General features: G+C 44.1%; 1 protein-coding gene across 2 annotated transcripts in view; it reads left to right on the top strand.

Annotated features, from left to right (window-relative positions):
- The first annotated feature begins 3,952 nt into the window (after window positions 1-3,952).
- GLYCTK (glycerate kinase) overlaps window positions 3,953-11,014 on the top strand; it is a 39,600-nt gene continuing 32,538 nt past the window's right edge. The window contains exon 1 of one of the 2 annotated variants that reach the window (XM_085894256.1): window positions 3,953-4,208. The gene's annotated coding sequence lies outside the window, so the exon portion shown is untranslated. The remainder of the gene's footprint in view (window positions 4,209-11,014) is intronic. The other variant, XM_085894257.1, reaches the window with a different exon arrangement.

Below are 11,014 nucleotides of genomic sequence, written 5' to 3'. Positions count from 1 at the left end.
CATGCACAGATTTATCCCCTCTCATGTTCAGTTGTCCTACCCTTCCTCACGCCCTTGGTTTACTGAAGCTTGTGGCGAGGCAGTTGTCCTGAAACAACTTGCCTTTGCCTCATGGAAAGCAAACCCAACTGAGGGCAATCTCAGTTCCTTCCACAAAGCTCGGAACAAGTGTGTATCTACCCTCAGGAGAGCCAGAAAACAACATCTTTCTCATCTCAAGTCTGAACTCTCAAACCTCTCTCCCTCCTCCAAATCCTGGTGGCGTTTAATCAAATCTGTTTCTGGTGTATGTTCCCCCTCCATCCCCTCCCTTACCTCAAATGGCCGCACTGCTGATTCCACACGTGATAAAGCTGAATGTCTAAACTCGGTGTTTGCAGCTAAATCCTGTGTCCTAAACCCATCACTATCTCTACCCACTTTACCCAGTCGCACCCAACTGTCCCTGGACTCTGTATCCTTTTCTCCTGACAAGGTGGAGAGCTTGCTTTCAAACCTCGAGTCAGATTCTGCAACCGGTCCAGACGGCATCAGCCTACGTGTCCTCAAAGCCTGCTCTTCTGCTCTTGCTCACCCTCTCTCTGTTCTATTCACCCTCTCATTTGCCCAAGGGCATCTGCCATCTGCTTGGAAATCTGCTAACATCACTGCCCTGCATAAAAAAGGTGCAAAAACAGATCCCTGTAACTACAGACCAATCAGCCTTCTCCCAATCATCAGCAAGGTTATGGAATCCATCATCACTTCAGACATGAAATCCTTCCTCCTCTCCAATGGCTTGATTTCCAATCATCAATTTGGTTTCAGACCAGGTCACTCTACCCTGGATATGCTGCTTCTGCTCTCCCATCAATGGATGGAGGTCCTCAATGCCAGACAGGAAATCCGAGCCGTATCCCTGGACATATCACGTGCTTTTGACACAGTCTGGCACCCTGCCCTACTCACCAAACTCTCTTCCCATGGTATTCAAGGCCATCTCCACTCATGGCTCGCAGACTTCCTCTCCTGTCGCAGTCAACGTGTGGCCCTAAATGGAGTTCTCTCATCCCCTCTTCCAGTCCAGGCTAGAGTTCCTCAAGGTAGCGTTCTGGGCCCTGTTCTTTTTCTGGTTTTCATCAATGATCTCTCGGACTCTCTGGAAAATCCTCTATTTCTCTTTGCCGACGACTCCACCCTCTGCCGTACCATCTGTCATCCCTCAGACCGGCAAGCAGCAGCTTCTTCACTCACTGCAGATCTGGATAAAATCACAAACTGGTCCAACACGTGGAACATGTCTTTCAATCCAGACAAATCTCACACTCTCACTATGTCTCTTCGAAAGGACCGTTTACAAAACCCCCCCATCCACTTTCTCAACAATCCTCTGGAAGAAGTCTTTTCTTTCAAGCTTCTGGGTCTCACTATCTGCCATGACCGTTCCTGGGAAAGTCACATTTCCAACCTCGCCTCAAAAGCCAGTCGCCGACTGGGAATCCTCCGTCGTGCAAAGTCCTTCCTCGGCCCTCTTGAGCTCTTTACTACTTACAAAGCTTTTGTCCGTAGCCTGATGGAGTACTGCTCTCCCCTCTGGGCTGGTGCTCCTGCCTCCCACCTTTCTCGGCTTCACGCTGTCGTAACCAGGGCATTTAAGATCATCGGCATCTCCCGCAATGAAGCTGAGTCTTTGGGCCTCTCATTCAATCACCGCAGGTTGGTCGGTGGTCTTTCTGTCTTCTACCGACTCCTCTCCAGCCTTGCCCCCCTGCTCTCTCTGCGATTTGTCCCCACCACATTTCCACAGGGCGCTCAAGGTCCGCCAACAACCCCCTTCTGGTAAAACTACCAAAATCACGAATCACTGCCCATCTTCACTCTTTCATTCCTCTTTTTTCCCGCCTTTGGAATAAACTTCCTCACGCTATTCTTTCCCATTCTTCCCTCCAGGCTTTCAAAACAGCTGTTAACCACCACCTCTTATCTTCCGCCATCCAAATCCTCGGTCTTTTCTACCCCCGATAATCCACCCAAGCCCACTTCCTTCAATTCCCCTGCTTTCCTTCCTGAAAGTCCCTGTAATGTCCATCTTCTCTTCGCCATGTTCCCCATCCCATCCCAATCCCTCTCCCTTCCACAGTTCACCTAATGTGTCTGTTCCCCACTGTTTTGTCCCTCCCACTCCCGCCCCTCTTGTCTCATTACCCCTCGCTGTGAGTTGTGTGTTTGCTCTCATACAAGCCTCGACCAAGGTATACAAAAAAAAAAAAAGCCAATTAGATTTTGGGTAAAATCTGGATCCAGTTCTATCCTACCAGTGCGAGACAAAACTAAAACTGTTCAGCCTGGCAGAGGTATGCACTCTACCGAGTGCCGTTTCAGTTGAGGTGTGCTCACCCCCATATAAAGCAAGGAGAAGCCGAGGTTTCAGGTATTAACCTTTCGTCGGAGTAGAAGAGCAGACTCTTTTCTTCAGATAACCCTACTCAGAGTTGCCGCTTGTACTTCCTCTGGCCTCTTCTTCAGGCTCGTTGCTAATAAATAATCCTCAAGTTCAGCTCTAAAATCGTGCCAATTACCGCTCCAGTCACCCCTCATTGTCGTCACGTCTGGGGGTGGAATGTTGGCAGCCATGTTGGTCAAGGCCAATGCACGTGGCATTTCAGCGCAGCACGTTGCAGTGTGAGACCACAGTGTTCAGTTATTTAGTCACTTTTGCACGCGCGGTGGTGCTTGAAGGAGTCGGTTCCTGAATAGGATGGGTAACTTGCATCGAACCACTTCTGAATGCACCACGTTTCAGATGCTTATAATAAAGGACGTGGAACCAGTGTTCATTCAGGTCGGCCATGTTGCACGCCCCAGCACCCAGGGGTTTCACGTGGCTCCAGAGGGACATGCACACAGCACTGCAATGCCCTAGTCATCCACTAGGCGGTGTTATGAAACGAGCTTCCATTCGGAACCGGATGTGTCAAAATAACGCGTTGCATGCTGGGAATAAGATCGCCAATTGGGTGGTACTCTGCTGCTAACAGTTTAAATTGACCAATTATCAATTTATAATTCCAGCAATCTCTATGTCTGTGTGTGTGTGTGTGTGTGTGTGTGTGTGTGTGTGTGTGTGTGTGTGTGTGTGTGTGTGTCTGTGTGTGTGTGTGTGTGTGTGTGTGTGTGTCTGTGTGTGTGTGTGTGTGTGTGTGTGTGTGTGTGTGTGTGTGTGTGTGTGTGTGTGTGTGTGTGTGTGTGTGTGTGTGTGTGTGTGTGTGTGTGTGTGTGTGTGTGTCTGTCTGCGACCGATGTTTCTCGCCAACCGCTGGTCCGATCTAATTGAAACTTCCCAGGAATATTGCTGGGGACCTGAGGATGTGCCTTTTCAAGGTTTGATATTAATCGGATAAGCGGTTCCCAAGTTATGGCCATTTATTTACCAAACCAATGACAGCACACGTACTATGACGTCACGATTGATGTCACAAGTCTTCTTTTTTTTCTTTTTTTTTCTTCTTTTTTTTTTGCACGAACCTCCACGCACGTACGGGCACGCATTGTGTGGTTGTTGTTTCTGGCACGCGGTTTGAAAGTTTTCTTTTTTGCACGTACGGCCGGCCACGCACCGACGGGCCCGCACTAGTTCAAAAAATTAACCCATTAGCAATTCAGGGAGAATTAATGTCTGCTAGGAATAGTTCCTCGGTAATGTACTTTAACTGAAAAAGGTAATCCGAGTCGGCGATGGCGGTGATTTGAGGAACTTGTTTTTGTCTGCAGACCAAAAAAGAGAGAGGGAAAAGCGACATAGGACATCATTTTCACTTTCCTGTCTGCGCGCGAAATTAGGATAATAATATAATACATTGCGCAGTCTTCATTCTGCATGTCTGATTTCATCGATTTTCCTTATCGTTCTGTGACGACGTGAAATCACATAGGCGGTGTATAGGCTGTCCGTGTGTGAAAAATTTTCAGACAGAATTTAATGAGTTTTTTTTTTTACTTGCTTCGTCATTCCACCCTATACAGCGGGTTTTTATTGTTCTCGGCGCGAGGTACTCACGGTATCTTTCGTTTGTTTGGATTTTTAAAAGATTTTTTTTTGACGGTCTTCGCCTCAGAAACTCCCGCTTCAGATGCGGTGTTTGGGTCCTCAAGTTGAATTTTTTTTCCAGTCGTCGACGATTGTAAACGGATGAGTTCAACTTCATGGATTTGTTGAGAAGCCGTGTGATGTGAGTAGTGGAATACCACAACGCAGTGTACTGGGCGGGTTCAGTTGTTTTCGTGTTGTTAATAAATGACCTTTAATACAGAGGTGAACTAACTAACCCATTGCAAACTCTTTGCTGATGACACGAAGGTGCATAGTCATTCCCATATATATATATATATATATATATATATATATATATATATATATATATATATATATATATATATATATATATATATATATATATATATATATATATATATATATATAACCAATATTTTCAGGATGACGTGAGAGACGAGACACAAACGGAAACGCTTTTAGGAGATGAGAACTGAAAAAATAATTTTGCGTACTCTATTTGTAGACGGCCAGCTTAACTTGAATCGACATATTCTGAAGCTTGTAAATAGAGTATATCAAGATAACTTTTACATTTATGGATGGGGGGGGGGTCTTTATGTCTGGTGTTGGCTTCATGGTCGGAGTGGTGGGCTTGGGATCCGAGGATCCTAAGTTCAAATCCTGCTTTCCTATTGAATTAATACCAGGTGGGGTTGACTCTGCCTGCCATCGTGATGGCAGTGTGACCGCTCCTCATTTTCATAAATGCCAAGGCGAGCCAATGAAAAAAAGCCCAGAATTCACAAGGTTTCAGAAAAGCGATGATAATAGAAAACCTGTAGAAAACCAAGACGCCAAGGTGAACAACGAATAGCCAAGATCTTGTGAAAAACAGCCAAGGAGTGGTCACACTGATCCTGAGGTTGGCAAAATGAGTGCCAGCTTGCTGGTATCCTGTGTCAGAGTGGCGATCCGTCCAGGATTGTGCCCAATAGCCCAGGAGACTGCTTCAGCAGCACCAACGCTCTGCACAGACTATGGTCCCAATGGAGCGGTAGGGGTCTTTGTGACTGTGCAAGTGCTTAATTTGACTAAGATTGGAGTGTGCAATTTGTGTGTGGTCTCCATTGTATGAGAAGGATGAGAACGGCACTCAGTGTTGAACAGTTTATGTTTTGTATCCCACTGATAGGTCGGATCTGGATCTGGACCTGAACTGAAATCTGATCGCCTTGTTCTTCACACCTACCCAACTCATTCACCAAGTTTCATCTGAATCCGTCCACAACCTTTTTGAGATATCGTGCTATGTATCATTTTTGGCCCTATCTCTCGATGGTCAAGAATAAATGAAATAAATTCGAGTGTCAGGATCTACATCTTCACCAAAATCGAATCCATTCGTCCTCGTCACACACCCAACATGTCCACCAAATTTTGTCCGAATCCGTCCATAACTTTTTTTGAGATAATGTGCTTGCAGACAAACGGGTGTGAAAACATAAATTCCGTCCACCTTTGCTGGCAGAGGTAACAAGAGCGATAATTGCTTTGCAATACATATCCCTTGGCGATGTTATATTTTCTAAGTCCAAAAGGGGTATGACTATGAAAAGTTTACAAAATGCCCTTAAACTCAAACCCGTTCTGTAACTTATCATAATAAAGTTCTGAAACTTATCATAATAGCCTGGAGTTGGCTTAGTGGTTCGGGTGGCACCTTGGGATCCTAGGGTCCCGAGTTCAAGCCCCGTTGGCCGCTGAATTAATACACCAGGAGGTTGACTCAGCCTGTCATCCTTCCGAGGTTGGCAAAATGAGTAATAGTGTACTGGTAAGGGGGACACTGCATCAGTGGCATAGCCGTGTCCCAACCAATGATGCAACCAGCAGCCACAGGCTGCACTCGACAGCGAGAGAGATAGAGATGTAGACATATAGACATATAGACATATCATAATAAAGCCACTAAGTTTCAGTGGAATATGTTAAAGGGGATGGAAAAAAAAGTCTGAAAAACGACAGGTGGGACGGAAGGACAGAGAGCAAACCGTTCGTCCCCTCCGGTGAAACCGTTAAGGGATTAATAAGGATGAATGCGATGGAGGGCAATAAATTTGTTAATGGGCAAAGGGTTGGTGGAGTCATATTGCGAATGGTTGCATGTATTACGACTTCCCACTTTAGTACATGTCGGTGCTTAAGGGATCTCGTCCATTTGTGCAAAATTACTAAGTGTGGATGATGTAAAGTGTGGATACCTGGTTAAATACCAGGGGTACGACAGAATATGAGCCATGAATAGATGGAGAGCTGAGTATTGTAGGGTGAGGAAGAGTCATTGTCAGTGGAAGGATGGTTGTGGAATACTTCAGTGTTCAGTAATAGCAGTGGTGCTACGTAATTTCTATTAATAATTTGGATAGCAGGGTAAAGAGCAGATTTTTAAAATTCACAGACAGCAAGCTTGGAGTGAAGGGATGGATGATGAAATATGGGGATGATCAGACACAACAAAGTTTGCACACGCAATGAATTGGCATATAATTTGTAGATGCAATTCGATGTCAGGAAATTTTAAGGCATCGCACAGGGTCCGCAACAATGGATGGAAAGACTTTATGCAAGGGGTGGTTTTGGATCATGATACGGAGGAGAAAGATTGAGGTGTGGTTGGCGATCTTGAGCTTAAGCAGTCAGTCCATCGACTGCATTGCCAGGCAGCAATCAGCAAAGCTAAGATGAGGGGGAAAAAAATCGAATTGGTTCTATCGGTTGTATTTGCAGGAGCATATTTGTTAATTGATGGAGGTAGTGTTACTCGATGTTAGACAGGAATTAAGTGAAAGCCTCATCTCAATTATTGTGTTCCATTTTTGTCGCCAAGTTTGAGAAGATTCAGCGTAGAGCTATTAAATTGATTTCAGGGAAAGATTGCCGAAACTTTGAGGAGTGGCTGAGGGAGAATGGTCATTTTACTTCGGAAAGGAGCTGATTTTCATATCTCAGAAATATTTACGATAGTCATCATTTCGTATCATCACACCACTGTCTGCCATTGGTGAGCACACTCTAACGTGACATCATTAACCCCTGCCAAATCCTTTGGCGTGCATTTCCTATGCAGCATACCACAGCTCAAGAGATGTTCCATGGTCTAGGGGCCAAGGCTGCAGTCGCAGTCTGCTGCGTCTTCAGTGTATCCTCATCTTGACATGTTTAATTTACATCTTCCCATGTCAACCGTAGTCTGTTCAGGCTGTGCCAGGTTATCCCCTGGCAAGTCTGCACCTGATGGGAGCTGCTCTGATGGCTTGAGGGTCATGTGTTCATTTTCTGAAGGTTGTTCCAGTCTCTCTTCCCACAGTTTCAGCCTTCTCGATGATGAGTTACATTTACATTAATGAAGGGCAAGGATAAAATAGATGCAGGTAAGCATTTCACACATAGTTATTAATGTATCGAGAATATTCTTCCGAGAAAAGTGATACCAGCAGCAGCTTCGAATGGAGCGCCATCACTCACGATGGCTACCACTATATGCTTGGTCCTAGATAGATAGCTCAATGATGGTCAAACTAAAGATTTTCCTCACAGGTCTGCATCGAGCAGTTGCCGCGGCCCTGTGAAAGGACTACCCAATACCACACCATTTATCAAGCCAAGTCAGAACTACAAAGCATCGCAAAATGCAAAGCCCATCCACATCTGCTTTGTACTAAAAAAAAAAAACTGAATTTATTAATTATTGTTCTCCATATTCTCAAAATATGTTTTTGTAGAAAAAGTTATGACAAAAACTCAAATAGTAAGCTAAAAAGCATCTCAAAATGCAAGCAGAAAAAATAAAGAAGCACAGAGGCGATTACACAACCTGGCCATTTCGCATTGCAGACGGGCTGACGAGGTCGATTTTTACTCATGGTGACTTTTCCCTTGGACATTTTGACCCAATTATTAGTCTTCTCCATATTCTCATGGACGCGACAGCCTGGACACGATATGATGCATGCATGCACGCACGCACAAGGAAACCGAAGCCCGAAGCTAAAGAAGAGCTCTCATACGAGCCTTACGAGCTCGTATGTTAGCTCTCATACGAGCCTCGACAAGGTATACAAAAAAAAATAAGAGAATCCAAAATATGAGTGTATATATATATATATATATATACTGAACAAAAATATTAACGCACCAACCTAAATATCTAAGTCAAGATTGCCATTATGGGAAAATGGTCAAACCGATGATATGTTTGAGCAATGGTTCCTTTGTTTTGCTCAAGACAGATGTTCCCATTGAAATTGACCACTCTGAGTGTGTGGACTCACACGTTGAGTAATTCTTCCCATGAGCACCATGGGGCTTGACAGAGTGATGGTCAGTGAGCGTGACCAGGACACAAACACTCCCTATAGCTTGCCCTATAAAAGGCCTCCCCAAAATGTGGACTGGTGCCAAATGTCAACATGCCACAGATGTCACAAATCTTGAGGGAGCGTGCCATTGGCATGCTGAATGCTGGGACGTCAGTACGGGCCATTGCAGCACACTTCAATGTCCACCACTCCACCATTAGCCGCCTGAGAACGCTCCTCAGAGAGACTGGAAGCACCGTGAACCGCCCACATGCCCGGCGACCACGTGTGACCACCGCCGGTCAGGATCGTCACATGAGGCTGCAACATCTCCGGGATCGACTCCGACCGGCCACGAGGACTGCCGATGAGACTGTCGGGCTGCATAACAGGCGCATTTCAGCCCAGACGGTGCGTAACCGCTTGAGGGAGGCCAAGCTTGAGGGAGGCCAACACCCGCTACTGATTGTGTGAACTCTGACAGTGACACCTCGGTTGTGTCGGCTGTTGTAGCGCAAAGACTGTCGCCAGAATTCTCAAGGAACTCTTTGAAATTTAATGCTCAATTGTCAGGGATTCTATAACCAAATTGTTGTGAAGATTTAGTATTAATGAGTTTGAGGTAAAATAGTAACAATCGCTTGGTGCGTTTATATTTTTGTTCAGTATATATATTATCCCTGTGTTGTAAGAGGCGACCAGGGTTGCGTCAGGAAGGGCATCCAGCGTAAAACATGTGCCAAATCACTATGCAGATCATACGGATGATCCGCTGTGGCGACCCCGAACTGGAGCAGCCGAAAGAAGAAGAAGAAGATATATATATATATATATATATATAATATCACGAGCGGGGCGTGCTTACACATTGTCTTGGGTTGCTTACCTGCATTTGATTTTTCATTTGTTTATATTTTAATTTATTGATGCTCTCAGACACTTCTGTGATTTTTTTTTCCTTGTGTATCGGCTTCAATGTCCGTTGGCACACAAAATTACCGTGTTTCCCCATTGTCTGGTCACTCACCTGCATTTTTTTTCATTTGTTTTTTTTCATTTATTTATATTTTCATTTACGGATTATTTCCAACGATTCTGTAAATTTTTTCCGGTGTACTGGTTTCGATGTCCATCGACATGCAAAATTTCAGCTTTCTACGTCACCCCAAAGGTTCCGATCTTTAATATAATTTGGTGAGTCAGTCAGTGGTTAGAAATATATATATATATTCATAAACGAAGAAAAAAACCTAGAGATAATGCTCACTGAAAACAATCTCAAAAAAGATAACTACGATTAAATCAACTGGAGAAAACAAAAGCACATGTTGGAAAATAACCAAAAAAGATTACACTGCAAACTCAGGAAACAAAAGCAAAATGTATTTAATCCCACACCCCCTGCCCCCATGAAAAACATAAACTTGAAGGTTTCTGGAAAGATTTTTTATTGATAAAGACCCGAAATAACACTACAAGGAGGTGGATTGGATCTGCAACTTGGAAAAGAAAAAGCAACACTTAAGGAAATGCCCCCATGATATTTGATGATTTGTTTTTTTCAAACAACACGCAAAAATCCCAAACTTTAAAAGCCCAGGCCCAGATAGAATTCCAAACAATCACTCCACTCGAACATTCAACAAACTTGTCCAGTAATAAAAAGTAATGCATGAGTGGCTCACAAAAGGTAACATTTATCATCCCAAAATCTGAAGAAACCCAACTAACTCACCAGTATAAGCCAATAACATGTCTACCAATCCTCACAAGTGCAAACCAATATAAAGTAATAAATAAAGCAATATATACCAACAACATGTCTACTAATAGCTGGTGATGCACCACCATCTAATTCAACAAGGAGGCCTAGAGGCAGAACAGAGGATGCTATGGAACAATAGACCACTGACTACTAAATATACAAGGCCATACTCAAAAACTGTAAAACCAGAGCAACGAAATTGTCCACAGCCTGGATAGACGACAAAAAAGGTTTTGATGGTGTTCCACATTCATCTATGATAAAATGTATGCAATTGTACAAGATCAAGCCCAAAATAGTCACACTAATTCAGGAAGCAATGGAACTCTGGCATACCACAGTGATATTACAGCACTCGCAAGGAAAGATCGAAATACCAGCAGTGAAAATGTGTTGCGGGATATTCCAGAGCAACAGCGTTCCCACGCTCCTGTTTTGCCTCCCCTCGACCCACTGAGCAACCTTATTAATAAGCACGGACACAGATACACCCTGACATCCAATAAGAGGGCGTCCAGAGAGACAAGAAAGGTGACTGTACATGGATGATTTAAAACTGTTCACATCGAATGACAAAAAATTGGCAGAACAGCCAAAAATAGTAAAACGGTACTCTGACGACATTCAAATGCAATATAGCCTCGATAAGTGCACATTTGTACAATTTGATTGGCAATTTGGCAATACAATTTGATTGGCAATACAATTTGATTGGCAATACAATTTGATTGGCTGTTGTGTGCAAAGGGAGCGGTGAGAGGTCTCCTTCGGGGCTCCCTGCTGACGTTCTCAAAGTTAAGTTTCCGGTTGTTATTTGTCCCGTTTTAACTGTTTAATTTCCTCACCTACATGTTACTG

Source organism: Eptatretus burgeri, chromosome 9 (assembly GCF_056783735.1).
Source record: "Eptatretus burgeri isolate ZD-2024b chromosome 9, Ebu_testis_v1, whole genome shotgun sequence".
In the NCBI taxonomy this organism is placed as follows: Eukaryota; Metazoa; Chordata; class Myxini; order Myxiniformes; family Myxinidae; genus Eptatretus; species Eptatretus burgeri.
Note: the sequence above shows the minus strand (reverse complement) of the source record. Positions and strands in the feature narration are given on the sequence as shown.